This window comes from Natator depressus, chromosome 26, assembly GCF_965152275.1.
Source record: "Natator depressus isolate rNatDep1 chromosome 26, rNatDep2.hap1, whole genome shotgun sequence".
In the NCBI taxonomy this organism is placed as follows: Eukaryota; Metazoa; Chordata; order Testudines; family Cheloniidae; genus Natator; species Natator depressus.
In genome coordinates, this window is record NC_134259.1 from 73,851 (window position 1) to 87,823 (window position 13,973).

Sequence of the window (13,973 nt, forward strand, 5' to 3'; positions counted from 1 at the left end):
AACCACAGCTGGTCAGGAACCATTTCTTACAAACCCAGCCCCAGCTAATGGGGAGTCCCTACCTCGAGCCAGGCGGACCATGAGCAAAGCCTTAACCAAACCAAACACTTATCTCACTGACATTAGCGACTGCTCCACTGCCAACTGGACGACTCCTGGCTTACATCAACAGTGCTCGCGGGCTCACTGCTCTTGCTTGCTTTCCATCCGATGAGGGGAGTAAACTGTTTGTACTAAACCCAGACTGAGGAGGAAAAACAAATAAGTTACCATCTCAGTGGCCAACATGGCATAGGCTATTTTTTTTTCTTCTCCTGCACAGCAGCATTCCGCCCCAACCCTCCCCACCATGAGGCCTTTAGTACTACAACTAGAAAGCACCCCTTGCAACGGCACCTGAAATAATCACTCTGCACAGCAGACTCAGGCCCCTCATCAGCTGTAATTTCACAGAGCCCCGTACCCAAAGAGGAAGCACACGGCCTCTGAAGAATACTGCAGCCAGCACAGATGAGGAATTCAAAGCACTGACCGCTTACTCAGAGCCAGTTATGCGGGAGACAGAAAGCTGACGACTCTTCATGTCTGCTTAGAAGGATGTCCAAGCTGCTTAGGTACACCTCGGCCACTTCTCCTCTGGCTCAGGCTCCTGGACAATTCCTCTGCGAGAGTAGCTGCAAAAGCCAACCATGAGCTATCATTATACAAAGCTCCATTGGTGCTGGAAATTTTGCCCTCATCCATGCATTGGCCCCACTCGATGAAGAGAGATCGAGTTAACACTGACAGTCACTGCTCCACGCTCGCACGCACTGCCCTGCATGATTTTCGTCCTCTCCTACTTCTTCTTGGCTTCCAAGACATAGCCTGTGGGGATGCACACCTAGTGTGCCTGCCCGTGTCCTACGAAGGGAGACAGCACTGGGAAAGGCAAGGACGGAGAGAGAGAGACAGAGGCAAAGTGTGTGTGTTGGCTAACATACTAGAGGAGAGAGAAAGAGAAACATGGTAAGATAGCAAGCAATTCACCTCCTGGAGTCATCTGTGACAAAGAAGGACTGTTCTTCATGTTTCCTCTGAATAGTGTGGGAGTGCCTCAGTTTCCCCTATGCAGTTCTTAAGTATCTAGGTGGTGGGAGAAGGGTGTATGATCGTTGCAGAGCTCTAGAGGGTGGGTGTGTGCAGGGGTCTGGACACAGAGAATGGCCGACACCCTCTTTCCTGGCAACTGATGGTCTGGCCCTTGAGAGCTAAAGGGTTGGAGAACAAAGGAATCCGGTGACCTCCTGGCCCAGGATAGGGACAAAGCCTAGAGGAGGAGGGACTAGAGGGGGAGTCAGTTTGGGGCTGACTGTGTCATGTTGTCTGCCCTTTTGTGTGTCGTGTGTCAGTGTCGTGTGTCATGTTGTCTGCCCTTTTGTGTGTCGTGTGTCAGTGTCGTGTGTCGGTGTCGTGTGTCATGTTGTCTGCCGTTTTTTCTGTCGTGTGTCGGTGTCGTGTGTCATTTCTGTGTCATGTTGTCTGCCGTTTTTTCTGTCGTGTGAGGTGTATCATGTGTCGGTGTCGTGTGTGATTTCTGTGTCATGTTGTCTGCCGTTTTTTCTGTCGTGTGAGGTGTGTCATGTGTCGGTGTCGTCTGTGTGTGTATGGGTACGTGAGAGAGACATCGTGTGTTGCATGTGTGTGGGCACGTGAGAAAGACTCGCGTGTTGTGTGTGTCGGCATCTATCGGCGTTTGTGAGGCAACGTGTGTGAGATGGCGCGTGTCGGTGCGTGTGAGAGATGGCGCGTGAGAGACTTCATGTGTGTGAGACGTCAGTGAGCGTCATCGTGCGTGAGTGTCGGCGAGCGTGAGACGGTGTGCGTGAGTGTCGGCGAGCGTGAGACGGCGTGCGTCGCGCTTGCGTGAGTTGGCGGATGTGAGACGTCCCGTGTCATGCGTGTGTGAGTCGGCGAGCGTGAGAGACGGCGAGCGTGGGTGTCGGCGTCGTGTGTGAGAGACGTGTTTGTGTGTGAGAGACGGCGCGCGTGGGTGTCGGAGTCGTGCGTGAGACGTGTCGTGTGTTGGTGTCGTGTGTGTGTCATGTGTCGGTGTCCTCTGTGTGTCGGTGTCCTGTGTGTCGGTATCCTGTGTGTCCTGTGTGTGTCGTGTGTCGGTGTCGTGTGTGCGCAAGACACGTTTATGTGTGTGAGACGGCACGCGTGGGTGTCGGCATCATGCGTGAGACGTGTTGTGTGTCGGTGTCATGCGTCGGTGTCCTGTGTGTGTCGTGTATGTGTCGTGTGTCGGTGTCGTGTGTCATGTATCGGTGTCGTGTGGGTCGTGTGTGTGTGCCGGTGTCATGGGTGTGTCACGTGGGTCGTGTATGTGTTGGTGTTGTGTGCCGGTGTCATGTGGGTCGTCTGTCGTGTGTGTGTCGTGTGTGTGCCGTGTGTCGTCTGTCATGTGTGTGCCGTGTGTCGTGTGTCATCTGTCGGTGTCGTGTGTCGTGTATGTCCTGAGTCATCTGTCGGTGTGGTGTGGGTCGTGTGTCAGTGTCGTGTGGGTCGTGTCTCGGTGTCGTGTGGGTCGTGTATCGTGTATGTGTCGTGTGTCAGTGTGGTGTGGGTCGAGTCTCGGTGTCGTGTATCGTGTATGTGTCGTGTGTCGTGTGGGTCGTGTGTCGTGTCTCGGTGTCGTGTATGTGTCGTGTGTCGTGTCGGTGTCGTGTGGGTCGTGTGTCGTGTATGTGTAGTGTGGGTCGTGTGTCGTGTGGTGTGTTGGTGTCGTGTGGATTGTGTCTCTGTCGTTGTCGGGTGTCTGTGTGGTGTGTCATGTGACGTGTCGTGTGTCGTGTCTGTGTGTCGTGTGGGTGTCGTGTGTCAGTGTCGGTGTCGTGTGTCGTGTCTGTGTGTCGTGTGGGTGTCGTGTGTCACTGTCGGTGTCGTCTGTCGTGTGTCGTGTCTGTGTGTCGTGTGGGTGTCGTGTGTCAGTGTCGGTGTCGTCTGTCGTCTGTTGGGTGTCGGTGTCGTGTGTCATGCGTGTGTCGTGTGTCGTGCGTCATCTGTCGTTTGTCGTGCGTGTGTCGTGTGTCATTTGTCATGTGTGTGTCATGTGTCGTGTATGTCCTGAGTCATCTGTCGGTGTGGTATGGGTCATGTGTCGGTGTCGTGTGGGTCGTGTATGTGTCGGTGTCGTGTGTCAGTGTCGTGTGGGTCATGTATGTGTTGGTGTCGTGTGTCGTTTGGGTCATGTATGTGTTGGTGTCGTGTGTCGTTTATGTGTCGTGTGGGTCGTGTGTCATGTATGTGTCGTGTGTATTGTGTCTCTGTCGTGTGTGTCGTGTGGATTGTGTCTCTGTCGGTGTCGGGTGTCTGTGTGGTGTGTCATGTGACGTGTCCTGTGTCGTATGTGTGTCGTTTGGCGTGTGTCATGTGTCATGCGACATGTCTGTGTCGTGTGGGTGTCGTGTGTCAGTGTCGGTGTCGTATGTGTGTCGTTTGGCGTGTCATGTGTCGGTGTCGGTTGTGTGGCGTGTGTCGTGTGTTGTTTGGGTGTCGTGTGTCGGTGTCGTGTGTGTGTCGTGTGTGTCGGTGTCATGTGTGTCAGGAGTCATCTGTCGGTGTCGTGTGTGGGGTGTGTATCTGGTGTCGGGGTCGTCTGTCGGGGTCGTGTGTGTGTCGTGGCGTGTGGCGTGTATGCGGCGTGCGGGTGCGGCGTGCGGCGTGTCGTGTGTGTGCGGCATGTGTCGTGTGTGTGCGGCGTGTGTCGTGTATCGTGTGCCGTGCATCGTGTGCCGTGCGGCGTGTGTCCTGTGTGCCGTGTCATGTGTGCGGCGTGTGTTGTGTATGTCGTGTGTCGTGTATGTGGCGCGGCGTGTATGTGGCATGTGTGGCGTGTGTCATGCGGCGTGTGCGGCGTGTGTGTGGCGTTTGTCATGTGCGTGGCGTGTCTGTGTCGTGTGCGTGGCGTGTCAGTGTCGTGTGTGTGTCTCGTCACGTCTTGTGTGTGTCTCGTGTGTGTTGCGTGTGTGTCGGTGTCGTGCGTGTGGCGTGTCACGTGTCGTGCGTGTCTGTGTGGCGTGTCACGTGTCGTGCGTGTCGGTGTCGTCTGTGTGTCGGTGTCCTGTGTGTGTGTCGGTGTCACGTGTCCTGTGTGTGTCGGTGTCGGTGTCGTGTGTCGGTGTCACGTGTCCTGTGACACCTGTCACGTGTCCTGTGTGTGTCGGTGTCGGTGTCGTGTGTCGGTGTCACGTGTCCTGTGTGTGTCGGTGTCGGTGTCGTGTGTCGGTGTCACGTGTCCTGTGTGTGTCGGTGTCGGTGTCGTGTGTCGGTGTCACGTGTCCTGTGACACCTGTGACGTGTCCTGTGTGTGTCGGTGTCGTGTGTGTGTGTCAGTGTCACGTGTCCTGTGTGTGTCGGTGTCGGTGTCGTGTGTCGGTGTCACGTGTCCTGTGACACCTGTGTCGGTGTCCTGTGTGGGTGTGGGTGTCGTGTGTGTCGTGTGTCGGTGTCCTGTGTCGGTGTCCTGTGTGGGTGTGGGTGTCGTGTGTGTCGTGTGTCGGTGTCCTGTGTCGGTGTCCTGTGTGGGTGTGGGTGTCGTGTGTGTCGTGTGTCGGTGTCCTGTGTGGGTGTGGGTGTCGTGTGTGTCGTGTGTCGGTGTCCTGTGTCGGTGTCCTGTGTGGGTGTGGGTGTCATGTGTGTCCTGTGTCGGTGTCCTGTGTCGGTGTCCTGTGTGGGTGTGGGTGTCATGTGTGTCCTGTGTCGGTGTCCTGTGTGTCCTGTGTGGGTGTGGGTGTCGGTGTCCTGTGTGTGTGTCGGTGTCCTGTGTCGGTGTCGTGTGTGTCCTGTGTCGGTGTCGTGGGTGTCCTGTGTCGTGTGTGTCGGTGTCAGTGTCCTGTGTGTGTCGGTGTCGTGTGTGTGTCGTGTGTCGGTGTCACGTGTCCTGTGACACCTGTGACGTGTCCTGTGTGTGTCGGTGTCGTGTGTCGGTGTCACGTGTCCTGTGACACCTGTGACGTGTCCTGTGTGTGTCGGTGTCGTGTGGGTGTCGTGTGTGTCCTGTGGGTGTCCTGTGTGGGTGTGGGTGTCGTGTGTGTCGTGTGTGTCCTGTGGGTGTCCTGTGTGGGTGTGGGTGTCATGTGTGTCCTGTGTGGGTGTCGTGTGTGTCCTGTGTCGGTGTCCTGTGTGGGTGTGGGTGTCGTGTGTGTCCTGTGTCGGTGTCCTGTGTGGGTGTGGGTGTTGGTGTCCTGTGCCGGTGTCGTGTGTGTCCTGTGTCGGTGTCGTGTGTGTCGTGTGTGTCCTGTGTCGGTGTCGTGTGTCATGTGTCGTGTGTGTCGGTGTCAGTGTCGTGTCATGTGTCGTGTGGTGTGTGTGTCGGTGTCATGTGTCATGTGTGTGTCGCGTGTCATGTGTCGTGGGTGTCGCGTTTCATGTGTCGGTGTCGCATGTCATGTGTCAGTGTCGCATGTCATGTGTCATGTGTGTTGGTGTCGGTGTCGTGTGTGTCATGTGTCGTGTGTGTTGGTGTCGGTGTCGTGTGTGTCATGTGTCGTGTGTGTTGGTGTCGGTGTCGTGTGTGTCATGTGTCGTGTGTGTGTCGTGTATGTGTCAGGGTAATGCACAAAGCATTTCCCTCACAGAGCAACAGTGACACTGGGTGGCCACTCTGGGTAATGCACTAACCAGTTCCCTCATGGACGAACAGTGACTCTGGGTGGCCAGTCAGGGGAATGCACAAAACAGTCCCCTCATGGAGCAACAGTGACACTCCGTGGCCACTCAGGGTAATGCAAAACTATTTCCCTCACGGAGTAACAGTGACACTCGGTGGCCAGTCAGGGAAATGCACAAACAATTTCCGTCATGGAGCAACAGTGACACTGGGTGGCCAGTCAGGGTAATGCACACACTATTTCCCTCACGGAGCAACAGTGACACTCGGTGGCCAGTCAGGGTAATGCACACACTATTTCCCTCACGGAGCAACAGTGACACTGGGTGGCCAGTCAGGGTAATGCACAAAGCATTCCCTTCACGGAGCAACAGTGACACTGGGTGGCCACTCAGGGTAATGCACCAACAATTTCCCTCACGGAGCAACAGTGACACTGGGTGGCCAGTCAGGGTAATGCACCAACTATTTCCCTCATGGAGCAACAGTGACACTGGGTGCCCACTTGGATTAATGCAGAAAGCATTTCCCTCACGGAGCAATGGTGACACTTCGTGGCTAATTCAGGTAGTGCACAAATCATTTCCCTCATGGACCAACAGTGACAGTGGGTGGCCAATTCCGGTTGTGCTCAAATCATGTGTTGGTGTCGTGTGTCGGTATCGTGTGTGTCATGTGGGTCGTGTGGGTGATGTGTGGTGTGTGTGTCATGTGTCATGTGGGTGATGTGTGGTGTGTGTGTGGTGTGTCATGTGTGTCTCGGTGTCCTGTGTGTTGGTGTCAGGTGCGTCGTGTGTCGGTGTCGTGTGTCTCAGGTGTGTCGTGTGTGTCGTGTTTGTGTTGGTGTGAGATGTCTTAGTGTATGTGACGTATTGGTTTATGTGACATGTTGTGTGTTGTGTTGAGTGTGTGAATGGTGTGTCGGTGTCGTCTGTGATTTTTGTGTGTCGTGCTGGGTGCCACTTTGTGTGTCGTGTTGTGCGTGTGCGACGGGTCGTGTGTCATATTGTGTGCATGTTCGACGTGTTGTGCGTGTGCGACGGGTCGTGTGTCATATTGTGTGCATGTTCAACGTGTTGTGCGTGTGCGACGGGTCGTGTGTCATATTGTGTGCATGTTCGACGTGTTGTGCGTGTGTGATATGTGTGCCGTGCTGTTTACGTGCAACGCTCAACGTGCCTGCGACGCGCAACGTGTTGTGTGCACATGTGACGTGCTGTGTACGTGCGATAGGCTGTGTGCGACATGCAAAGTGTTGTGCGATATATGACGTGCAGTCTACAACCTGCGACGTGTGATGCGCGAGCAACGCTCGACGTGCTGTGTGCTACATGTTGTGCGTGTGACATGCAACGTGCGACGTGTTGTGCGACGTGCTGTGTGTGCGACGTACATGCGTGCCACGTGCGTGTCAGTGTCATGTGTGCCGTTTTGTGTCATGTTGTGCGCCGTTGTCATGTGTCGTGTTGTGCGCGTGTGCACGTGTTGTGCATGTGCATGTGTGTAGTGCGATGTGTTGTGCGTGAAGTGATACATGCGACAAACTGTGCAACATGCTGTGTGTGACATGCGACGTGCTGTGTGTCGTCTTGAGTGTGTGTGGGTCGTGTTGTGTGACAGGTTGTGGGTCGTGTTGTGTTGGTGTCGTGTGTGTGATGCTTTGTGTGATGCTTTCCGTGTCGTGGTGTGTGCCGTGTGAGGTGTGCCATTTTCTGTGTCGTTTTGTGTCATCGTGTGTGATGTGTGCGCGTCCACACGTGTGACGTATTGTGCATATCCATGTGGGAAGTGCAAAATGGGATGGGTCAACTTACCACCCCCTTCCCCCACAGTTTAGCCCCGTCATAAACATGACCCTACCCCCTCCCTAGGGTGCTACTGACACTAAAACGACCTAAAAGACCCCCGACTTATCACTATTGGCTGGCATCCTATTGCCACCCGCACTTCTATGCTGCTGCTGCTGCTGGCCAAACCCTCCCCGCAAAATCGAAACCCCACCCCCTACCCGGAACCCAACTGGAACCCTTACCCTATAACCTGCTCCCCAACTCTAAACTCCTGAACCAAAACTGTAACCCAACCCTCACCCCAACCCTAACCTCCAGCTCTGAACCCAGCCCCTCTATGCCTGACACCGCTTTAAGGCAGAGCCCAGTTCCCCATTCCCACCCTGTGCAACAACAGTGCAAACCACACCCTCCTGCCCCCCCCATCCCCGGCCCAGGAATCCTGCTTCTTATCACCACTTGTTTTGAAATTAACCTTTTCTTCATTTGCATTCCACAAACCTTCATTCTCATTTGATGGGTTATTTAGTTACAGGGCTCTACACAATGTAACTCTTTGCTATTACATTGTAACAGGATACAGATAAGTGAAAACAGTGCAAACAACATTCCACTAGTTTTCAGGAGGTTTAAACACCCAATACATTTGAACATTTAACAATTGCTTTGATCTATACTAATACACACATCAATTGGCCTGAATACACTCTGACATAAGCTGCTGTGCCAGCGTCACACCTTGTACAAACATTACTGCAACAGCGTGTAGGGCAGCGTGACCCCCAGAGGTCTATGAGCTGGTTTCAGGGCGTCTGCAGGACCCTGCAGCTGAAGCACAGAGCCCCCACGCCTCCTGCGGGGCAAAAGCCCGGAGCCCCACTGCTCCCCACTCCTCAGGGCAGAACCCCAGAGCTGCCCCCCTACCCCAGCTGCGCCCTGGAGTTTTTATAGCATGTTGAGTGGGTGGGGAGGAGCAAAGTGCTCTAGCGAGGTGGGTCACCTCTTTTATAGGGCACAAGTGCCGGAAATCCTTCCTCCTATGCCCAAATTTTATTCCTCACCCACAATTGGGCGTATTGATGACATGTATAGACGCACGTTAAGTTTCCTTGTGATGTTCCTGTTAAGTCTGTGGGTACCACATTAAAAAACCCTATGCCATTCTTCATTATCTGTTGGTCTAGATAGAAGGTTATAGACATGTGTGTGAATATTTATTTATTTAGGTAACAAGATATAGGTTAACTTTACTTTTCTGAGTAAACGGTCTTAAGATAGATGTGTTAACTTTCCTTAGCTTAACATACAGGATATGGCCTTTAGGTCTCTTGCATTACAGCCAAGCTTACTTTAATATTAAATCTCTACACCTATTACAATAAACCAAATATTTAAACGTATACGAAAAAAATACATCTATGCAAGCAAGCAGCTTAGTCTTATTGGTTGTACGACTCAATCAGGACAAGCGATTCTCCCATTGCATTCTCCTCTGAGCCATTCAAACCTCCTTCACTCATTAGTTTTGAGTCATATTATTTACAAAAGTTCTAGTATTGTCATAATGGAAAAAAAACAAAAAACAAACCAGCCAGCCAGCCTCCCCCTCTGCAAACAAACAATCTCATCTCAGTAGGAAAAGTCCTATAACAGGCTTTGCCAACAGGTGGAAACTGGGATTTAAACTCCAAATGATCTCACTGTATTTCAGATCCATTCAAATTCCCCATCCAGGTCTGTGATACTTTCATCTCAGGCCCTAATTTACTGTTTTAGGAGCAAAGAAAACAAATTGTGATCCACAAACAGAGGGCTGAGAACCTTGAATCATAGGACACATTGAGCGGTGGAACTGTAGAAAGTGGAGATCAATTCTACATGGCTCAAAAAGAGGAAACACTGCTGGGGTAATTCGGAAGGTGGGAATCCCTCCGACTCACCACTTCAGGTGTCACAGAGGTTGAAAACACACACTCTCTCCCCTCCCCCCAAGTCAGAGTCACCAGGCGATGCTCTGGAACTACTCCATATGAAGCCAGTCAGGACTCTGGGGGAGCATGTCTCCTCTCTCTCAGCCCATTGTCACCAGGGCAAGAAGCTGACACAACTTCGACCTTCCTGGCTCTGACCTCGAAGTATTCAGCATCCCCGTCCACACCGTGTGCTTCCCGCAACGAGTCCGCCCGGACGGGGCTCCTGGGGAAGCCAGAGGGCCTTGCACCCCAGCTCCGCAGTGACTCTCAGCCAGCGGGTAAAACAGAAGGTTTATTATTCAACAGGAAAACGGCGTAGAACAGAACTTGTTAACACAGAAATCAGTGACTTTCGGCCAAGTCCATCTTGCGGAGTCGTTCAGTCACAGATGCCCCCTTGGGACTGTCACCTGACGTGCTGAAATTACCTCAGAGCCTGTTTTCCCTGCTAGCTTGGGACTTCCAGAACCCTGTCTTGTTGAGCCAGACACGCTAGCCTGCTGCAACACAGACCCAGGGTCTGAACCACACCCCCAGAGCTGCAGGTTTTAAGTGAAAACAGGGGGGAGGGATAGCTCAGTGGTTTGAGCATTAGCCTACTAAACCCAGGGTTGGGAGTTCAATCCTTGAGGGGGCCAGTTAGGGATCTGGGGCAAAAAATCTGTCTGGGACAGTACCTGGTCCTGCTAGTGAAGGCAGGGGATGGGACTCGATGACCTTTCAAGGTCCCTTCCAGCTCTATGAGATAGGTACATCTCCATATAAAAAAAATAAAATAAAAAAAACAAAAACAAGTGATGTTATTAAGTATAAAAAGTAGGATTGAAATGGTTTCAAGTAATAACGGACACAACAAAGTAAGTCACCCAGCAAAATAAAGAAAAACACGCAAGTCTAAGCCTAATACATTAAGGGCGGGTAGCAATCCATCGATCGGGGGGGTCGATTTATCACGTCTAGTCTAGCCATGATAAATCGAACCCCAAGCGCTCTCCCGTCGACTCTGGTGCTTCAGCGCCGCAAGAGGCACAACCACAGTAGACAGGGGAGCGACAGCAGTCGACTCGCCACCGTGAAGACGCCGAGGTTAGTCAACCTAATTACGTCAACTTCAGCTACGCTATTCCCGTATTCTTAGGTCGATCCCCCCCTTAGTGTAGGCCTGGCCTAAGAAACTGATGACAGGTAATCTCCCCCCCTCAGAAATGTTCCAATAAGCTTCTTTCACAGATTAGACTCCTTCCTCATCTGGGCCCAATCCTTTCCCCATGTAAAAAGAAAAGGAGGACCTGTGGCACCTAAGAGACTAACCAATTTATTTGAGCATAAGCTTTCGTGAGCTACAGCTCACTTCATCGGATGCATACAGTGGAAAATATAGTGGGGAGATTCTCCCCCCGATGAAGTGAGCTGTAGCTCATGAAAGCTTATGCTCTAATAAATTTGTTCGTCTCTAAGGTGCCACAAGTCCTCCTCATTCTTTTTACGGATAAAGACTAACACGGCTGCTACTCTGAAACCTTTCCCCAGGTAGTGTTAGTTCCAGCAGACATCTCAGGTGGTAAGCAGGGGATTTCTCATGACTGGCCCCCTTTGTCCTGCTCCACCCCCTTTTATAGCTTTGGCACAAGGCGGGAATTTTTTGTCTCTCTGGGTCCCCACCCCTCCTTCTAAATGGAAAAGTACCAGATTTAAGATGGATTTCAGTACTAGGTGACATGGTCACATCACATGTCACTGTAGAACCCCTAGTTTCCATTCCCCATGGGCTAGCCCACATGTACACAGGAAGGCTTTCAAGTAACTAAGACCATTTACAACTGATTGTTTCTGGAACACCCTTAATGGCCTCTACTTAATATGTTTACATCAGTGATACAATTTTATAGCTTATTCTCCTAGCTCCAGATATAGAAATAATACATGCAAACAAATAGGATGAACACACTTTGTAGATTACAAGCTTTCTAATGACACCATACAAGGGGTCTTTAGCGTAAAGCGTATTAATAAGCATATTTCCATAAAGCCTACGGACTGCAACATCACACACTGGTCATAGCACAGGTGCAGGCAGCTGGAGCAGCCTCACCTGCGCCAGAGGTCTCAGCAAAGTCACACACCCCTATTCCCACCACCAAGGTATTGGTGCAGCACACAGGAAAACTGAGGCACACGCAGTATTCATGCAAAACAGGAAAACTCACATAGGCTCAACAGTAAAACTCACATACAACATAACAAGGGAAAATCCCCACTTCGTGACACCCTCTATCCCTGCACCTTCTCTGTTATATTTACATTGAGAATATAGCTAATATAATGCCAATATTTAAAAAGGGCCCTAGAGGTGATCCCGGCAATTACAGACCAGTAAGTCTAATGTCAGTACTGGGCAAATTAGTTGAAACAATAGTAAAGAATAAAACTGTAAGACACATAGAAGGACATAAATTGTTGGGCAAAAGTCAACACGGTTTCTGTAAAGGGAAATCACTAAAGCTTATGCTCAAATAAATTTGTTAGTCTCTAAGGTGCCACAAGTCCTCCTTTTCTTTTTGCAAATACCGACTAACACGGCCGCTACTCTGAAACTAATCTACTAGAGTTCTTTGAAGGGGTCAGCCTGAGCCTGAGGAGGAGACAGAATTTACTAATGTACATTGCCAAAGAGCCACAGTAATATGTCAGCAGCCCCCCCATCAGCTCTCGCCTGCTCCCAGTGCCTCCCGCCCAGCGGCTGCCCATCAGCGCCTCCCCATCCCTCCCGATCAGCTGTTTTGTGGCATGCAGGAGGTTTGGAGGGGGAGGGAGAGGAGCGAGGGCATAGCAGGCTCACGGGTAGGGGTGAAGTGGGGGGCACATTGGAAAGTTGGCACCTATAGCTCCAGCCCCAGAGTTGGTGCCTATACAAGGAGCCACATATTAACTTCTGAAGAGCTTCATGTGGAGCCACAGGTTGGCCACCCCTCTACTAATCTATTAGAGTTCTTTGAAGGCTCAACAAACATGTAGACAAGGGGGATCCAGTGGACATAGTGTACTTAGATTTCCAGAACGCCTTTGACAAGGTTTCTCACCAAAGGCTCTTATGTAAATTCAGTTGTCGGGGGATAAGAGGGAAGATCCTTTCACGGTTTGAGAACTGGTTAAAAGACAGGGAACAACGGATAGGAATAAATGGTAAATTTTCAGAATGGAGAGGGGTAACTAGCAGTATTCCCCAAGGGTCAGTCCAAGGACCAATCCTATTCAACTTATTCTTAAATGATCGGGAGCAAGGGGTAAACAGTGAGGTGGCAAAGTTTGCAGAGGATACTTGTCACCGAGTCCAGGGGCGATGCTCTGGAACTGCTCCCTACAAAGCCAGGCAGGACTCGGGTGAAGTCTCCTTTCTGTGAGCAGCCTGTCTGCAGGGCAAGAAGCTCACACGGCTTCCACCTTCCTGTGTCTGAACTCGGAGCATTCAGCATCCTCTGCCCCTCCGTGCGCTTCCCACAGCAAGTCCGCCCAGGCGGGGTCCTGGGGAAGCCAGAGGGTCCTGCACCCCAACTTCGCAGTCAGACGTGACTCTAGCCAGCCAGTAAAACAGAGGTTTATTAGATGACAGGAACATGGTCTAAAACAGAGCTTGTAGGTACAGAGAACAGGACCCCTCAGCCGGGTCCATTTTGGGGGGCATTGAGCCAGACAACCCCGTCTGCACTTCACTCCATGTCCCCAGCGTGCCCAAACTGAAACTCTCTCCAGCCCCTTCTCCTCTTTGTCCCTTTCCTGGGCCAGGTCACCTGATCTGTTTGTCTTCAACCCTTTAGCTCTCACCTTGCAGGGGGGAAGGGCCAGGCCATCAGTTGCCAGGAAACAGGGTGTTGGCCATTCTCTGTGTCCAGACCCCTGCACACATCTCTAGGGCTCTGCAATGATCTAACACCCTTATCCCCACCACCTAGATACTTAAGAACTGCATAGGGGAAACTGAGGCACCCCCACACTATTCAGGGGAAACATTAAGAACAGTCCCACTGCGTCACAATACTAAACCGCTCAAGATAGTAAAGACCAAAGCAGACTGTGAAGAACTTCAAAAAGATCTCACAAAACTAAGTGATTAGGCAGCAAAATGGCAAATGAAATTTAATGTGGATAAGCGTAAAGTAATGCACATCGGAAAAAATAACCCCAACGATACATTCGATATGATGGGGGCTAATTTAGCTGCAACTAATCTGGAAAGAGATCTTGGAATCATCGTGGATAGTTCTCCGAAGACGTCCATGCAATGTGCAGCGGCAGTCAAAAAAGCAAACGGGACATTAGGAATCATTTAAAAAGGGATAGAGAATAAGACAGAAAATATCTTATTGCTCCTATATACATCCATGGTACACCCACATCTTGAATACTGCATACAGATGTGGTCTCCTCATCTCAAAAAAGATACACTGGCATTAGAAAAGGTTCAGAGAAGGGCAACTCAAATGTTTGGAACAGGTCCCATATGAGGAGAGATTAAAGAGACCAGGACTTTTCAGCTTGGAAAAGAGGAGACTAAGGGGG

At 51.3% G+C, this 13,973-nt stretch overlaps 1 protein-coding gene across 1 annotated transcript in view; it reads right to left on the reverse strand.

The window, feature by feature from the left end:
- Positions 1-13,973, reverse strand: part of LOC141978171 (uncharacterized) — a 79,097-nt gene that overhangs the window by 48,494 nt on the left and 16,630 nt on the right. The gene's annotated exons all lie outside the window — the stretch shown is intronic.